This window comes from Pygoscelis adeliae, unplaced genomic scaffold (genome assembly GCF_000699105.1).
Source record: "Pygoscelis adeliae isolate BGI_AS28 unplaced genomic scaffold, ASM69910v1 Scaffold31, whole genome shotgun sequence".
In the NCBI taxonomy this organism is placed as follows: domain Eukaryota; kingdom Metazoa; phylum Chordata; class Aves; order Sphenisciformes; family Spheniscidae; genus Pygoscelis; species Pygoscelis adeliae.
Genome location: NW_008824233.1, coordinates 975,651 through 990,930, shown reverse-complemented (window position 1 = coordinate 990,930; position 15,280 = coordinate 975,651).

Here is a 15,280-nt window from a genome sequence, read left to right as displayed (position 1 = left end):
CTACATTGGCTTAGCGGAGATTTTCAAACTTCATTAATATAATTTTCTTCTTAAAAAATTCCTATCTAACTTCTACCACTACAGTTCATTACAGTTTAGTTTTGCTGAAGTTGAGGTAAATGACATCTGCTGTTCTCTCCTTGTCCATAAATCCAGTCATTTTATCATAGAAGCACCCAGGTCAGGCAAGATTTACCCTTGCTACTCTTCCCATTCTCCTTCTCCTTCATGTGCTTAGAAGTGTGTTCCCAGGTGACTCCATGATTTTTGCAGGGACTGAAGTGAGGCTGACTGTAGCTTCCTGGATTTTGGCCTTTTTAGATGATGGGTGGCCTTTTCTGAAGATGATGGACAGTTTGTTGGCCATCTGACCTTTTGCTGCTTGTTTTACATCTTTAGTAGTTGATCTACCCAGTCACTTTCAAAGTAACTCCACCTCCTTCATATCAATTCCACGTGGAGCCAAACTAGAATGAGTGCTAGCTATTTTATTTGAGGACCAAGATACCACCTCAGTGCTCTCAGAAGATACAGCGCACAAAGGGAGCACCCATGGGGCCCAGGTGTCTCTATTCCATAGAGATACACACCGCTGGTTCAGACTGTGCCAGCTTTAGACAAAGAAAAGATGCATTAATCTCCTTAGATTCTAGACAGAAAGGACAGATCACACCCAGATATTAGATTTGGTTAAATTCATATTGATTTGAATAATGATATTGGTATACAGTGCTTCCACCAGTTCACAGTGAAGTAAGCAGAGGTTCACTGCAGACATTTCACTCAGTTCTGGCTGTTTTCAGACAGACTATCATCAAGCCTTTTGGAAAGTTGGACGTTAATTTTCTTTGCAACTCACATCTGTTCTGATAAGGGATTAGTTATGCATGGATAGTAGCCATATGACCTTCAGCTATGTTACTTATACTTTTCCCAGACTAAACAGAGCTCGGCAAGTATGGGACATACTTGGAAAAGAGCCACAGAAAGTTGAGGAAGCTGAGGTAAAATGAGCATGGCAAATTCAGACAGTTAAAGCATTTCTATTTGATTTATTCCAGAATTGGCATTACAGTTATTCCAGAATAGCCACTGAAGTGACTCAAAGAGAAGAATGGTGGAAGGTAACAGATTATATCCTCCCTTGAATATAATATTGTCACAGATGGAGTGAGACTGCACTTCACTCGTAAGAGAGAAGGAACAATACTTTATTGATAGAAAACAGTGAGTTAAAGTGTGAGTTAACAAAGTTCAATGGTAAATGTGACAGTGGTTTAACAAGATTCGATGGTAAGGTACACTTGATTATTTACTGCACAGAGTCAGACAAAACTGTCAGGGAGACCCTCCCGTTGAGTCATGAGATTCAGAAAGCACCCCCTTGCTTTCTAAACTTCTCAGAGAGGAGTCCAGGTGCAGCTGGATCCAATCCTAGTCCCAGACTTGGTCAACGGTTTATGTCTAAAGGGTTATATATGCGCAATCAATACTTTATATCACTTAGCTAAGATTTCAAAGTTTAGCATGCTATTAGTCACTTACCGAGGATCTGCTGCGGCAAGGAATCTCTCAACCTTGAGGAGTAACCTTGACAGGCATCCCTACTCAAGGAGAGATCCTGGCATGCAGCCCGCTGCCATGCAGGAGAGCTCAACGGGCCCTGGGCCGTCCATTATTTATAGAGCAAGATGATTGACTTATAGTCATATTTGCATATCAGCAAGTCGTTTGACTCACTGCTCCAGGCAGCCCTTGGCTACTGTGTCGCCATCCATTCCCAAAGTCCTGCATAACCTGGATGCAGCCACAACGACCCCCACTGGTGGTCATCGCTTACGCAGGGCAGGGGGAGCACACCGCCACAAATATGTATGCCAGTACCTGGTCAGAGATTCCAATAGTCTCCCTCCAGCTGTAGGCGCAAGCAGATGTCAAAGGACAAGTAAGAACAGAGCAAGTGCATGGTACCCCCCTGAGTACTATTCCACCTGCCAATTACTTCCAGCTCAGAGGGATTTTCTCAGCCAGATGTAATTTCGGGCATTTACTGTCAAAGGTAAGTACGGTTTGGCTCATCTGGATGTAAGTGCCTGCTCCAATTTGTCATTTAAAGTCTATTTTGGATGCTGGTCTTGCCCTAAAACGTTGAATGTTTCTTTTATTATTCCATATGCCAGTAACTGCACTTCAAGAAGAAACCTAAAGGCATGTCTACTTTTGTACAGATACCATAATCTCTTGCTGAAAACAATAATAAGGCTTGTTTTAATAATGACTCTTAAACTGGTTTAGCTGTTTTGCTGAAGGGAATGACCACTGCATGTATGTTCTTCTTGTACATGCAACAATAAATTATAAAAACGTTAATGCCTGTAGTTTATATCGTACTCTTACAAGAACAGCTATTCTTGCATTAAAAAAAAAGGCATTTATTAAGAGATTTAGGGTGAGTTTGTACTTCTTCAGTAGTACAAACTTCAGTACTTCAGTACTTCAGTAACTTAGCCAGGTTTTTAGTGCTCATACATAGTATACTATTTCTTCAGTCGACTATGAAGAATGCCCACCTTATGGATAGAAGTGAGCTTAGGCATTCCTCTTCAATCTTACAGGGGTATGTCACCTTTTTTCTCTACCAGTGGTGACGACATCTGTGGGTCTTTATATATTTCTCACACAAAGAAGACCCATACCGTTCCTCCCACCTAGGGTGCTGTTACTTGTTTCATGTGATGTCTTTCTTGTTCTATCCACATCCCTCTTGATGACCAATGCTGTCTCATTAAATGTATTTAACTGGCAGAGATTACTCCATCTAACCATCCATAGACCTTCATTAGCTAATTATTACTCTCATAGGTGTTCTTCTGTACCTACATTTTCATGCTTTCTTAGCTCCTTTCCAGTCTACTCAACGTTAAGCCCACAGGTTCAGTGTTTGGTAGTTTTTAGTGTTAAATCTTAAGTGGTAAGAGACGTAGAATAGTCAGAAGTCTAGAAAAGGTGAGTTATGAGGAATACTTGAAAGAAATAAAGTTATTTAAGCCAGATTAGATAATAGTGAGAAAGGGATATGACAGCATGTTCCCTGACATGAAAACCCATGAAAGGTAGCTCTAAAAAAGAAAAAGGAAAAGTTATTCTTCATGCCCATGGTGAACAGGAAGAAACGTTGGAAGAGTGTAAATCCCAGTGAAGGAGATTGATGTTAGACATTTCAAACAATCCCAGAGGAATAACGTGGACTGTTATTAACTAAACAAGAGACCAAGTTATGTTTTCAGGTCTGGTACAGAATAAAGCAGCTGTGATTCCAATGTTTCAGATTAGCTGCTGTTTAGCGGTCAGATGCATCTGACTGAAATGAAGTTTTGGTGGAGCATGGCCAAAGGGAGAAATCTCTGTCATTGCTGGAAAAAGTGTTTTATCCTTCTCCACCTAAACCTTTCCAGGTGACTGACCCTGTGGTAAGCGCAGAGGTGCACAAACCTGTACAAAACCTGTATTTGCCTCCCGATGGAGTGCACCCCTGCGTGGTTATTGCTACTTCAGTCACTGCTAGAGCAAAAGGTGGCTAGAAAATATACCTCTGCACGCCGTTCCTGTGTCTGAGTACTCAGTTTGACTATTCGAGCGCTGTGGTTTGTGATTTCTTGTACCTGACCCACCTGTCTGTGCCATTACAGGAGAGGGAAATATAGTTTTGTAAGCTCTGATTCATCTCAAGTTACTGGAAGAAGAGAGTAAGGAGTAATGTTTTTACCAATATTCATTCACCCCTTAATTACACAGGCTGCTGCAAAGAAATTACTCTTCTGCCAGGATTTTCCAGTTATGAATGTTCATCAATCTTTTAATGATTTTAAATATAATATGTGAATTCTCCCTCTCCTGCTTATAAATAGTGGTTTAAATTTTTAGTAATCTAACATTTTAAAGAAAAAAAGGCCCACAGTGTTTCTGACAAAGCTGATTATAGAACACCAGAAAAAGGAAACACCTCTATTAAAAAAAGTGCTTTAGAGGGAGTGAAGATTTATAGAGGTGTTCTGCTGATTCATGAAGACTAGATATGGAAATTAATTTCTGGAAGCCACTCAGTGATGAAATATGTATCATATAATGCATTTGTCTGTAAGACAAATATGTACGTTGGCTGATTAAAGAAGATATATGAACTTCTGAAAAAAAAGGAAAGGAAATTATTCTCAGGAACAAAACAGCTAATTATAAACCCAACAGGAAATGAAATGTGTATATTGAATAACTACATAAATTTTCCTAAACATGAAACCTTCAATATTAATTTCTAACGTACTTCATATGCAAGTTCAATATCTAATGACACATATATACTACTGAATATCTGAAATGTACCACTCTGCTGGTTCTAGCTTGTTTTCAGACAGATGGCGTTGGGCATGTTGACCCACTGCCCAAAAGAATCAAAAGGAGGGGACATGGGTTGAAGAGCAGGAGAAACTCCCTTTGCTGCAAAACACCCTCGAACGTGGCAAAGGGCTGGCTGCTTCCCCACGTGCAAAAAGGATTGTTTCAGGGCATCAGGATACAACTATATTCCGGAGCCAGACTACGGCAATAACTAAACCATGGCAATCAACTCCCTAATTAGAAAGGGAATAAAATAAAACTCAGCTGGGCCAGCCTCTACTGCACAGCATCAGCCATTGTGGCAGGGATGTATCACAAGTTTGACCGTGGTTAATCCAATATTAAAAATAAATCTTGATTTCATTGTCTACCCTAAATGCTGTTTTTAATATGAGATAAAATATAAAGGCAGTGAAAGGCCTATGAAGAGTTAAAAAAGCACAATTGGAAGTGAATCGAAGTCCATAAGCCAAGTGATGAAAAGCTACATTTTTATTGTACATTTAAAGTTTTTATGCAGAAAACGTGTGGCTCCTTGCATAGCAGGCACAGAAAGGTGGTGGTGGGTTTGGGGTTTTTTTTTTAGTTAACATAAGAATATGTCAATCTAAGGAACAGTTTTTTGAGAAAAAGCAGTTCAACTTCAAACATTCAACAAGTGATAAATGAGGCTTTTCAAAAATAGAAGTGCCTACATGTGTTGATGAGACAATATGTGAATGCTGATGAATAAATATAATCTGCCTGAGAAGGCTAAATTTCAGCTTGTCCTCACATGTAAGTTATTTGCATTTCTACAATGTGTTGACTTTACATGCCTTATGGACAAGAAAATGGAAATGTTAAAAAACAGCTTTTCCCTATTTATGTTTAAAAAAATTACTCAGTTGTTCTGTCAGGTTCAGAGACTTGAAGCAATTGATGCCGTTTGAATAAAAAGATCAGGGTCCAAACCATCGAGCTTAGAATCTAAAATTTCTCTAGTCCTTTTGCAAAAATAAGAACAAATTGTGTAGTAGGTTCAGGGACACACCACTGAGAGACGAGGGCTTTGAAAACTGTAGGTTTTCCTGAGACATGATGGTTCCAAACACATTCTCATAAGTTTCAGCTTTGTTAAAAGAAAAGATAGTAGGTCTATATATGCCTTTTAATTCAAGCAGGAAGATTGTGTGACAGCTCAGAATTGACAGTTTTTCAGATTGTTTTTCCTTTTTTTTTGTTCTACTGGGTTCAATAGAATGCGTGATGTTCAAAGGATTTTTTGCTTTTCATATTTCTTTTCTCAATTTTCTCTTCTATCTCATAAGAGGGGGGAGGGAGAAAGAGAGAGAGAGCATGCGCGTTTATTGTTTTATGGGAAAAAAAGAAAGAAAAACAAACAGAAAATTTCTAAAGGTGGTTATAAATTTCTGTGAAGTAGAAGCAACTATGAGTATTTAAAGTTTCTAATTTTAACAACTCCTATTTAAAATGTATATATTGTTTCCTTTGCACATCCATACCTTTTTTACCATGTTAGGATGGGATATAAAACCACGTAGTGCTAGCCAAAACTATAGAACTGCAAAGCAGCTGCATTACACCTTTATTTTAAAGTGAAGAAATATGACATATTTGCAGTATATAATCCCTTTTCTTTTCAGGAAAATTCCCAGTGACAGAGCTGGTAGAAAAGCATGTGTCGACAAGACCTCATCCTGCCTGGAAACCCCTGCAGCCTCGTCACAGAGGTTTCTGAAGCTATGTCCTCATTCAGCTCCTTACCCTACTCTGGGAGAACACAGCAGCAGCCAGGGAAAACAGAAGCTTAAACCCTACAGGTCCACATGAGAAAAAAAATAATCTGGGCTTCAGGTGGTCTCTGTAAACATCACAAGAGCTGCCCTCCTGCCAGTCAGGAGATGGGGCAAGGAAGGAGCAACCTTCCTTGAAACCAACCAGGAAAACTGCAGCAGATAATAAAAGGAAAAGGAAATTGATTTTTTAGTCTGGTGCTTCTCAGTCTTTGTATTCACCCTAGCCTTCCCAACACCTAAGTGCTCACTGGCACCTCATCTTTAGTTATCAACTTTATCAACTCTCATGATTTTCTGCTGTGGTTCTTGCACATGAAACAGCTGGGCACATCTGCATCCAACTACACCTCTGTTTATGGGGACCTGGTCCCCATCAGTGAGAGCCCGCCCACACATCCCACAAGTGTCCCAGGTCCCAGGTCCAGCACTCATCCCAGTCTAGGAGCCAGAAATCACACCGCAGTCCTGGAGAAGCCAAGAAGAATAATTTTCAGCAAACCTGTAACACATTCACATGAAAATATTTTAAGATAGTTAGATGATGCGTATGCTCTAAGATAAGATGCTTGTGATGCTCTAAGACAAGATGCTTGTGTTTCTCATTTTGTTGTCTCTACTGTTTTTTTCTCACGTTATACTCAAAGCATAGTCTGGGGTGGACACCATCCTGTTGATCCAGATATATACAATGCCAAGGAGAAGGACAACCTCATTTGTTATGTAGATCAGTGGATACGAATAACAAGGAGGTAACAGATTACATTCTTTTGTTATTCTTCTCCTATTAGATTGCAGTGAATAATAGGTCTTTAGGTATTAGCTTAGAGCCACCCAGGAAATTCCCTGAGGACTAACCTTCTGATGAGGCAGAGCAAGCTGTTAAGTCTCCATTTCTCTCAAGAGCTGCATGCAAATCCATACTATGAATATCCATGGTTATGTTACTTTCAGCATAAGAAGACATGAATTGAAGTTACATATTATTTCTGATCTGCTGACATCACATTCTCCCCGCTTTGCTTGCTTACTTTTGCTCTTCAGATTAGTGGTCTTTGTCCGACCTCTCCCTCAACCCTGTGCAGAGGCCACCCTTTTTGTCTGGACTGCCCTTTGTAGCTGGAGATTACTTCCCCGCAATTTGATCCACCATGTCCATTTTGTAAAGTTCACATTCAACAAACCTGTTTTCTTTTAAAATCATGACAGATTGTTCTCCTGCACAGTTGTTTACTCATGACTTCATTCATGTCTTGAACTCTTCTCTCTCTGGCTCTCAGGTAGTGAGTGATCCGTAGGATCAAATCCACTTAGGCACAGTTTAAAGCAACAGTTACTCCACCACTGCTAAAGTCGAGGAGAGGAGAGGAGAGGAGAGGAGAGGAGAGGAGAGAAGAGAAGAGAAGAGAAGAGAAGAGAAGAGAAGAGAAGAGAAGAGAAGAGAAGAGAAAAAAACCAACCTGTTACATGACTACTCCTACGTCAATCTGATAAGCAAGGTCAGAAGCATAGGGCTCACAACAGGAATTTCTCTCATATTGGGAATTTGCTGGTCAACTGTAATTAGTTTCTAGCTCCTTACATACTTTTTAGTAGTGAGGACAAAGAGTCTGGGCTTTTCTAATTGCACAAAACAGTGTTTGTTATACAAAATATTTTAGGTCCTTTATTTCATAAATTTTTACTATCTTAGCTGATCTACTCCAAGTACATTGTGTCTTTTCAATATGCCTTGTTGACACCCTCTGGCTAATATGACAATTCATCATCAGCAATTCCCTATGTCACAGTTACGGTCTCAGTTCAATAAAACATTTAAGACGTGCCAGAATCCTAAAGAAGCCTGGAATAAGAGTTAATATGATGTGCAAATACAGATTTAAATTTAAGTGGCATGCTTTCTTTTTTGCCACTACGGGCTCTTGAATCCTACAACGCTACTGGAATCATTAACAAACATTACCCAGGATGTACACGTTTGCTCAGTAATTGCACCCTCATTTCTATTTCTTATTCTTTAGCCTTCCAGTATTTGGATTGAAATATTCACCCTAATTATTATCCTTCTGTACAGGAATCGCATCAGATAAAGAAATTGTTTTAACACCATGAAACATTAAAACAGAGCAAAAGATCTGAGCCCAGGGCAGAGGTACAGAGAAAACTGTGCATGTTAGGGTGTTTTGGTTTCTCTACTCTGTTAAGCAATAAACATACTTTTAATAGCTTGAGGGAAGGAGATTTTGATGCCATAACAAACATAAATCAAAGTTGAATTCATCATTTGTATTATTCTCTTTGCAAAGATAATAAAAAGAATTAAAATAATGAAATACCAAGTTATAAGGCACTGAGAGAATGCAGTAGGTTTATATGTAATTCCAAATATTCCTTGTAATCAGAGTATAACGAATAGTCGATTAAAACTGATACCTACTTACCCATGCAATTCAGAAAAAAAAACCACCAAACCTTTTGCCATTTATACTGGAACTAACCATAAGAAGCAATCTAGCGTATAGGTGAAAGATTAGCTACAACCCTTTTTTACTTTTCTTCAAAAACTGACAACGTACGGAATATAGCTTTAAAAATTAATGTGACCGATCCTATTTCAGTGTTCTCTCACTAAACTGTACAGTAATATAATAAAAAGGTCATGTACCTTTGATAAAACATGGCATGCTTTGTGATTATTTTTATATATAATGTCAGAATTATTTGGAGAATGATTTAAAAGCTCTAGGCTGAAAATAAATCCATCTGATGTCATTCTTTCAGAAGCTGTCCTTTCCTCTGCTATTGTTAATGCTGTTCTTTTGAGCAGAATACTTCACACAGTTCTGATGGCTATCCAAAAAGGACTAGAAAATGGAGGTTTAGTAGCCAAGCAAAAAATGTTTGACCATACCGAACAAGAATAGCCAAAGGTATTAAATGTTAAAACCCTCCCCCCTGTATAAATAAGAAAACTAATGAACTTCAGATAACCTCTAAAATCGTAATAGATGCAAAGGAATTCAGAGGCTGTTAATCACAGGCAGCTAAAATCCATCACCTCGTACATTTCCCTGGTTACATTTGGGTAAAAAAACCACAGGACATTTCCTCCACTGAGAGTTTATGGAAAAATAGCTAAAGCATATTAATTCTCTTCCTAGGAGCAAACCTTACTTTGGCCAGGGAATAAGGTACTCAGTCTGTCTTCTGTGTCTCCCACTACTGCAGCAAGCAGAACAACTTTTGTACGGTGAAACTTCTCGAGGACCTGCTGTCCGTCTGTGCATCTCCACACTTGGCAATATGGAGAAAGATTAGTTCCTTATCCCTGTTGTTTTAAGTTAAAAAAAGGCCTAAGGTCTCTGGAACTGTGTGAATAGCGCAGACCAGTTAATCAACCTTTTATTCTTTATAGTTCAAGGCCTTCAACTAAAACGGTTTGTTCTCTAAAAATACATCTATATTTAATATGAAGTGATGAGATTTTGTTGATGAAAACACAAACAGAAAAAAGAATTGCTTTTCAATGAAATCCTCAGAGATAGAATTAAAGCCAATAAAAATAATAACTTTTGTCATTTTCACAGGAAATCAGCTTTCATATTCCATAAGAAACTTTGCTAAAGCTTTTAAGAAGCTGTGAAACCGAGGCTCAAAATTCTGCAAAGGTTTTTGGTGATACCTGCCTTCAAGGTAGAGGTGTTTCTATGGTCAGTGAGAACTGGCTGCGAAGAAGAGACAGCAGGGGGTAAAGTATAAAAGTGCAAACTTTGATGTATTAATGTAAGAACTTTGGAATGTTTCAGGGTGAAATTCCTGAACCTTCTGCCTTGCAACAAGTATTTAAATAATTGATACTGCATTGCACTTGGAGAGCAATGGACTTGCAGTCCAGAGCGCACCGGTATGGCACAAACCAGAGCATCACATTCTTTCACATAATTAATTAACTAAAGACTTCCAGAATCTGAAGTTTGCTTGCTTGCTTGCTTGCTTCGTATTCTCTAAAGGTTGCTGAACTCTCGTATCAGTTGGTTATGAGGTATGTCTTTACTACCTCACCAATGGACTTTGCCATTAAGTCCTAAATGAGAAAGATTTAAGCATAGATTTAAGATGAATGGTTTGTATGACAAGGAAGAAAACTTAACCAAAGATTGCAAATAACATTTTTATATCTCTAATTCTATTTTAAATATCGCTTCCCTTACAATTCTTACTCAACTGTGAAGTGCTTTTTTCCAAGTAGAAATAGATAATTTAACAAGTATTCTTACCGAGAAGATGATTTGATGTCTGTTGAGAATTCTGGGCTATAATATTGCAGATCTGATTTATAGAAAATATGTTATCTAATAAAAACTCATTTCAAAAGTGACAGGATTGGAAGGGAGGAGGATGGGTCATTTCTCGTAAGGAACTGATGCATTACTGATTCTAACGATGTTAAAAAAAATCAATAGTTTTCTTATTTTTGCCTTCATCCTAGGCTGATAGATTAATATCACTGTCTTTGTTCCACCTGTGCTTTCACTTCACAACTAATACTGAAAGACACCCTGTTTCCCTTTTAATTTGTTCCCACTTATGTGCTACCACCCAGCGGAGATCAATACAGGGGTAACAATAGTGCCTACCTACTTCTGTACCTACTGTTCAGAGTCAGTGAAGAGACAGGTTGAATGCACACCTAGACACTCATGAAGACAGTTCAATACACCTGTCATTCAAGCAATTGATAAAGGACTGGATAATTTGCTACTCGTACAGAGCTCTTTGGTTGCTCAGATGCCTAAAGCAAGACAAGACGTTAGGAGCCGGGCCAACTCTACTTCAGCAGAGGTAATATGGGAGTGTAACAGAGGTTCAGTATCACGACTTTTGGGTTGAAATATGAAATGGACTGTAGATTGCCACAATGTGAATACTAATCCAGGGTAAGGTGAAAAAATACTCTTATTTCTGCATTTCCTCAGTGCTGGGTCTCATTTTACATATGACAATAACAAATACCTGCCCAGTTGTCAGTAACCCGCAGTCTATGAACCAGATCCTGCCAAGCATTCCCCACTGCTGTAGCCAAAAGCCCTTTAAAAACTTAAACTAGAAAGTACCAGCAACTGTGGCAAAATTAAATTACTCTACCACAAAGTATACATTTGTGTCTTTAACAAAGGTCTGACTTTCTCCAGCATTTTAATCCACCTGTGGGGATGGAGGTGTTTTAAAGACTCTATACACGGAAGCTGGGAGGGTATTGCCTACGTTTCACAAGCCAGCAACTATGGGAATTAGTAAAGCAAGCAACCATGAAATGGTATTTGTAGTAAGAACAAATAGAACTAAAAAAGTTAATATGGTTTTATGTAAGATTTAATAAAAAAAACAACAACAAAACCAGGTAAATTTACTGTAATCGGATAGGTTAGAAATATTAGAAAAATTACATAAAAGGCTACTAGAATATATGATGTCATTTTAGGTCCCTTCCCCAGCTCATGCCTTGTCCTTTAAAATACAGCAGCATCTTAGATTTGGAAGGTCAGGATTAAAAAAAGATACATTTGCACCATCTCCTGTTTCTTCTGCCATCTCATTGTTTTCTGTTTTCTTTGCAGTGACCTCATGAGAGTTCATTAGCCTGAAAACTGAATTCAAACTTCATAATCGGGATTACAATGGGAAAGAATTACGGGGTAACCTCAGCAGAAGCTGCCTGGGTTTTCTTCTTTGCAGTGACACCAAACACAGAATGAATTTTTGGACTCAGGGAAAATTAGAAAGAAAAGAACACAAGATCATGACTGGAAAATGAGCACTTGAAAAAATTGGACTTTTGTCTTCCACAAAAAAAAAAATCCAAATGATAGAAACAGAAAGCTATAAAGTTTCTCTGAAAAAGAGAAACTATACCTGAAGAAGAAGAGCTGGATCTGAAAGAGGACCATGCGTTTCCTGGGCCTACTTAAAGAAGAAAGGAATGAAGCCGAGAACTTGGGCTGATTCCAAGTGGAGTACAAGTAAATGGTTGAGGGCAAATGGTCAAACACTACTTGAGATGGAGGAAAGCTGCATACTTTTTCCCTTTAATAAAGATCCTCTAAGTCTAGAGATTAATTTTTCCTTCTCACTATAAACTTGTTCACCAGGCAAGTATTTCTCCTCTAATAAAAATTAATACGTGCTAAATCTCCGGTGAGTGCAGTTAAACATCATACATTACAATTAATGCACCTCTCCCACTCAATAATGTAACAGAAACCAAACTTCAACATTTTATATTAATGCAATTTAAATAAGCAATCAACAGCATATGGTAATGCTAAATCGAGGAGATGAGTCACCATACAAAAATGATTTTTTTTTTCACACATCTTTAGTGATAGAATTATGAGAATAACTTAACCATCAAGTTTAAACAAAGTCCAAATACATTTGAGATGGACAGCTGAACAAGATAAGGCCAGCAGGTGATTCAGAGGACCGTGTATGGGGAAATACTCCAAAACAGGGATACTGTCAAAGAACTGACTGTAAAGGGACTGGATCATCCCTTCATATACAGGTCTGTTGCACAGACATACCGTTCGCAGAAGTTTGTGGAGACACTGCAGGTTACAGCTACAGAAACGTTTTTGGCACAGCCCCAAATGTTTCCTGTTCCAATTAAGTATGACAAACCATCAAAGAAGATCGGCAGCAAGTTGCTTGCCTAAGCAGGGGGTCGGGATAGGACCAAGACGTGACTTTTTCCCCTTATGTTTCTTTTCACTTTGAGAATTGCTGCGGCTTCCAAAATTATCACAGTACAAAAGATCCTAATGGGCAAAATGTCTGGAGCTCGTGAATTACAGAGAATTACATTGACTTTCGCAGTCGTCACAGATGATGATCAGATTGAGGTGGGGGGAAGCTGAAAGGAAACTCCTTGTTGCTATCAACCTATCAAAGCAGCGAAGATGACAGCACCAGTAGGAGAAAAATATTAAAATGTTGCTGAATTTTGACACTAAAATTTGATATAAAAAAATCCAACAACAAACCCCACCCAAACCCAACAAATAACAGGAAACTATTTTACCTGTTTTCCAGGTTTTGGTGCCCTTGGAGCAGACTCCTGGTTTGGTCTTCTCCTATTTGTGCACCTGTGTTTGTGCACCAGTGACTCCCAGGTATTGTCCATTGCTTACGGGACCAGGTTTGGTCCATTGCTCCCCTCTTCTCACCAGGACTGTCCCTGTCCAAGCTGTCGGTCCCTCACTGCACCCAACTGGCTGTTAGGTCAATATAATATGCCTGAGCATCTGTCCCTTATACCCTTGAATTTTTATATCAACTTGAAATAAAAAAGATTTCAACACAAATATTATGCAACAGTTGGAAGTAAATAAGTCATAGGATACCCTTAACGAAAGCAATCAGCAGTAAGTCAGAGAGCTCAGTAGACATTCGTATGATATGTATGCCAGAGAAAGATTTTCATATAGGGGAAACTGAAAAAAGAAAAAAACTATTCGTCATCATTAGTAAGTATTTTTACAGTAGTTTGAGGAGAGGGGGAAGCAAAAAGTCCCAATAGAAAGCTGTTAATGAAGGATAAGAACTATCAGCTCCAGACCTACCGAAAGATTTGAGATGAAGCAAGTATTGTTTGCTTCCCTTTCTTACATCATTACCAGGGCCATATGTTTTGCATTTTTTTCTCTCCTGTCATGGTATGGTATGTTATCATAACCAGGCTTTGATAAAACAAAGAGCGCATAATGAACAAGTATTCTACAGTCCTTATTTCTTCGGATTTTGTATCATTTAGGTTTTGAAGAATATTCACATATTGCTTCCATGTATCTTCTTTTATCCTGACAACTCTTGATTAGAGACAATTCAAATTTCTCTGGGTTGGCCAACAAAGTACTCTCCCTGATCATTTAATATAGATTCTGTTACTGAATAACAGCGTAAATATGGTAGGTAATTTATGAGAGTCTCCAGTATGTTATTCTTCACCTTTTTTTCCTAGATTTTTAAATAAAGTGCTAGCTATAACATCAAAACTTTTGACAAATGACCAGAATATAACCAAGTTCTACTAAAAGCAAGCTAGAAACCTTACTGCTATGAGGACTCAACAGCTGCTCCTCGGTATTGAGCCGGGGGGACCAGAGCATGGGGCAAACCATACATCTTTGGGCTTCACAGCTACCTGAGTCAACTTGCTGGGGAGAGGGAAAAGAAAACCAAGGCACCTCCTATGCTGGTCCTGCAGGCACAGGAAGCAGACCAGAGTCCCTGTATTGATAATTTCCATCAACTTTCTCCTGAAGAAGTAAATACTGGGGGTCTGAAGGTCTTGACGTGAAGTCTAGTAGATGAGAACAAAGGCCTTTCACTTGTCCTTGTAATTTTTAAATTGCAGTTCCTCTTCATCTTGTGTGATAACTGTTATGCATCCTGGATAGACTAAACCAGTCACTTCAAAGTACCTACACATTGAATAATGTGACCTGAGCACGGGTAGTGCTGCTGCTTCCCCCGTCCCCCTTCCAAAATGTTCAGATCTCCAAAAGCTCAAATGATATTTTAAAAAAAAGCTAAATCCTGATCTAGTTATAATCTGTATAATCCCACAGAAATACTCCCAAAGCTTTTATAACAATGCCTGAATTCAAGGTGGAAAGACTTAAGCAAAACCCACTGTCTTCAGATGCTAAAACCTACATTATTTGATAAATAGGGATTTAGTTCCAATTAACAGGTTCAGAAGCAGGATGATTCAAGAAGAGAAAGCTCAGTAATCAGCACTAATTATACTAATGCTGCTAGTGTAATTAATCAGTCTTGCAACCTGGAAAATTGAGATAAAGAGCTATAAGATCTAGAGATTAAAAATTACTACGTAGAAACTGTGGTTCGTCATTATCCAAAATAACACATTAACACCAATTGCTGTCGGGGTTGGTTTGTCTTCTGTCCCCATTCGCCTGGCTGCCAGAGGGAGAAAGCTGCTCTGCTCCTCCACGCTCCTTGGCCCGTGTCTGAGAGAGTGGCCGTGGGAGGCTCTCCAGCACCAGCCCCGGCAGGGGTTGCCC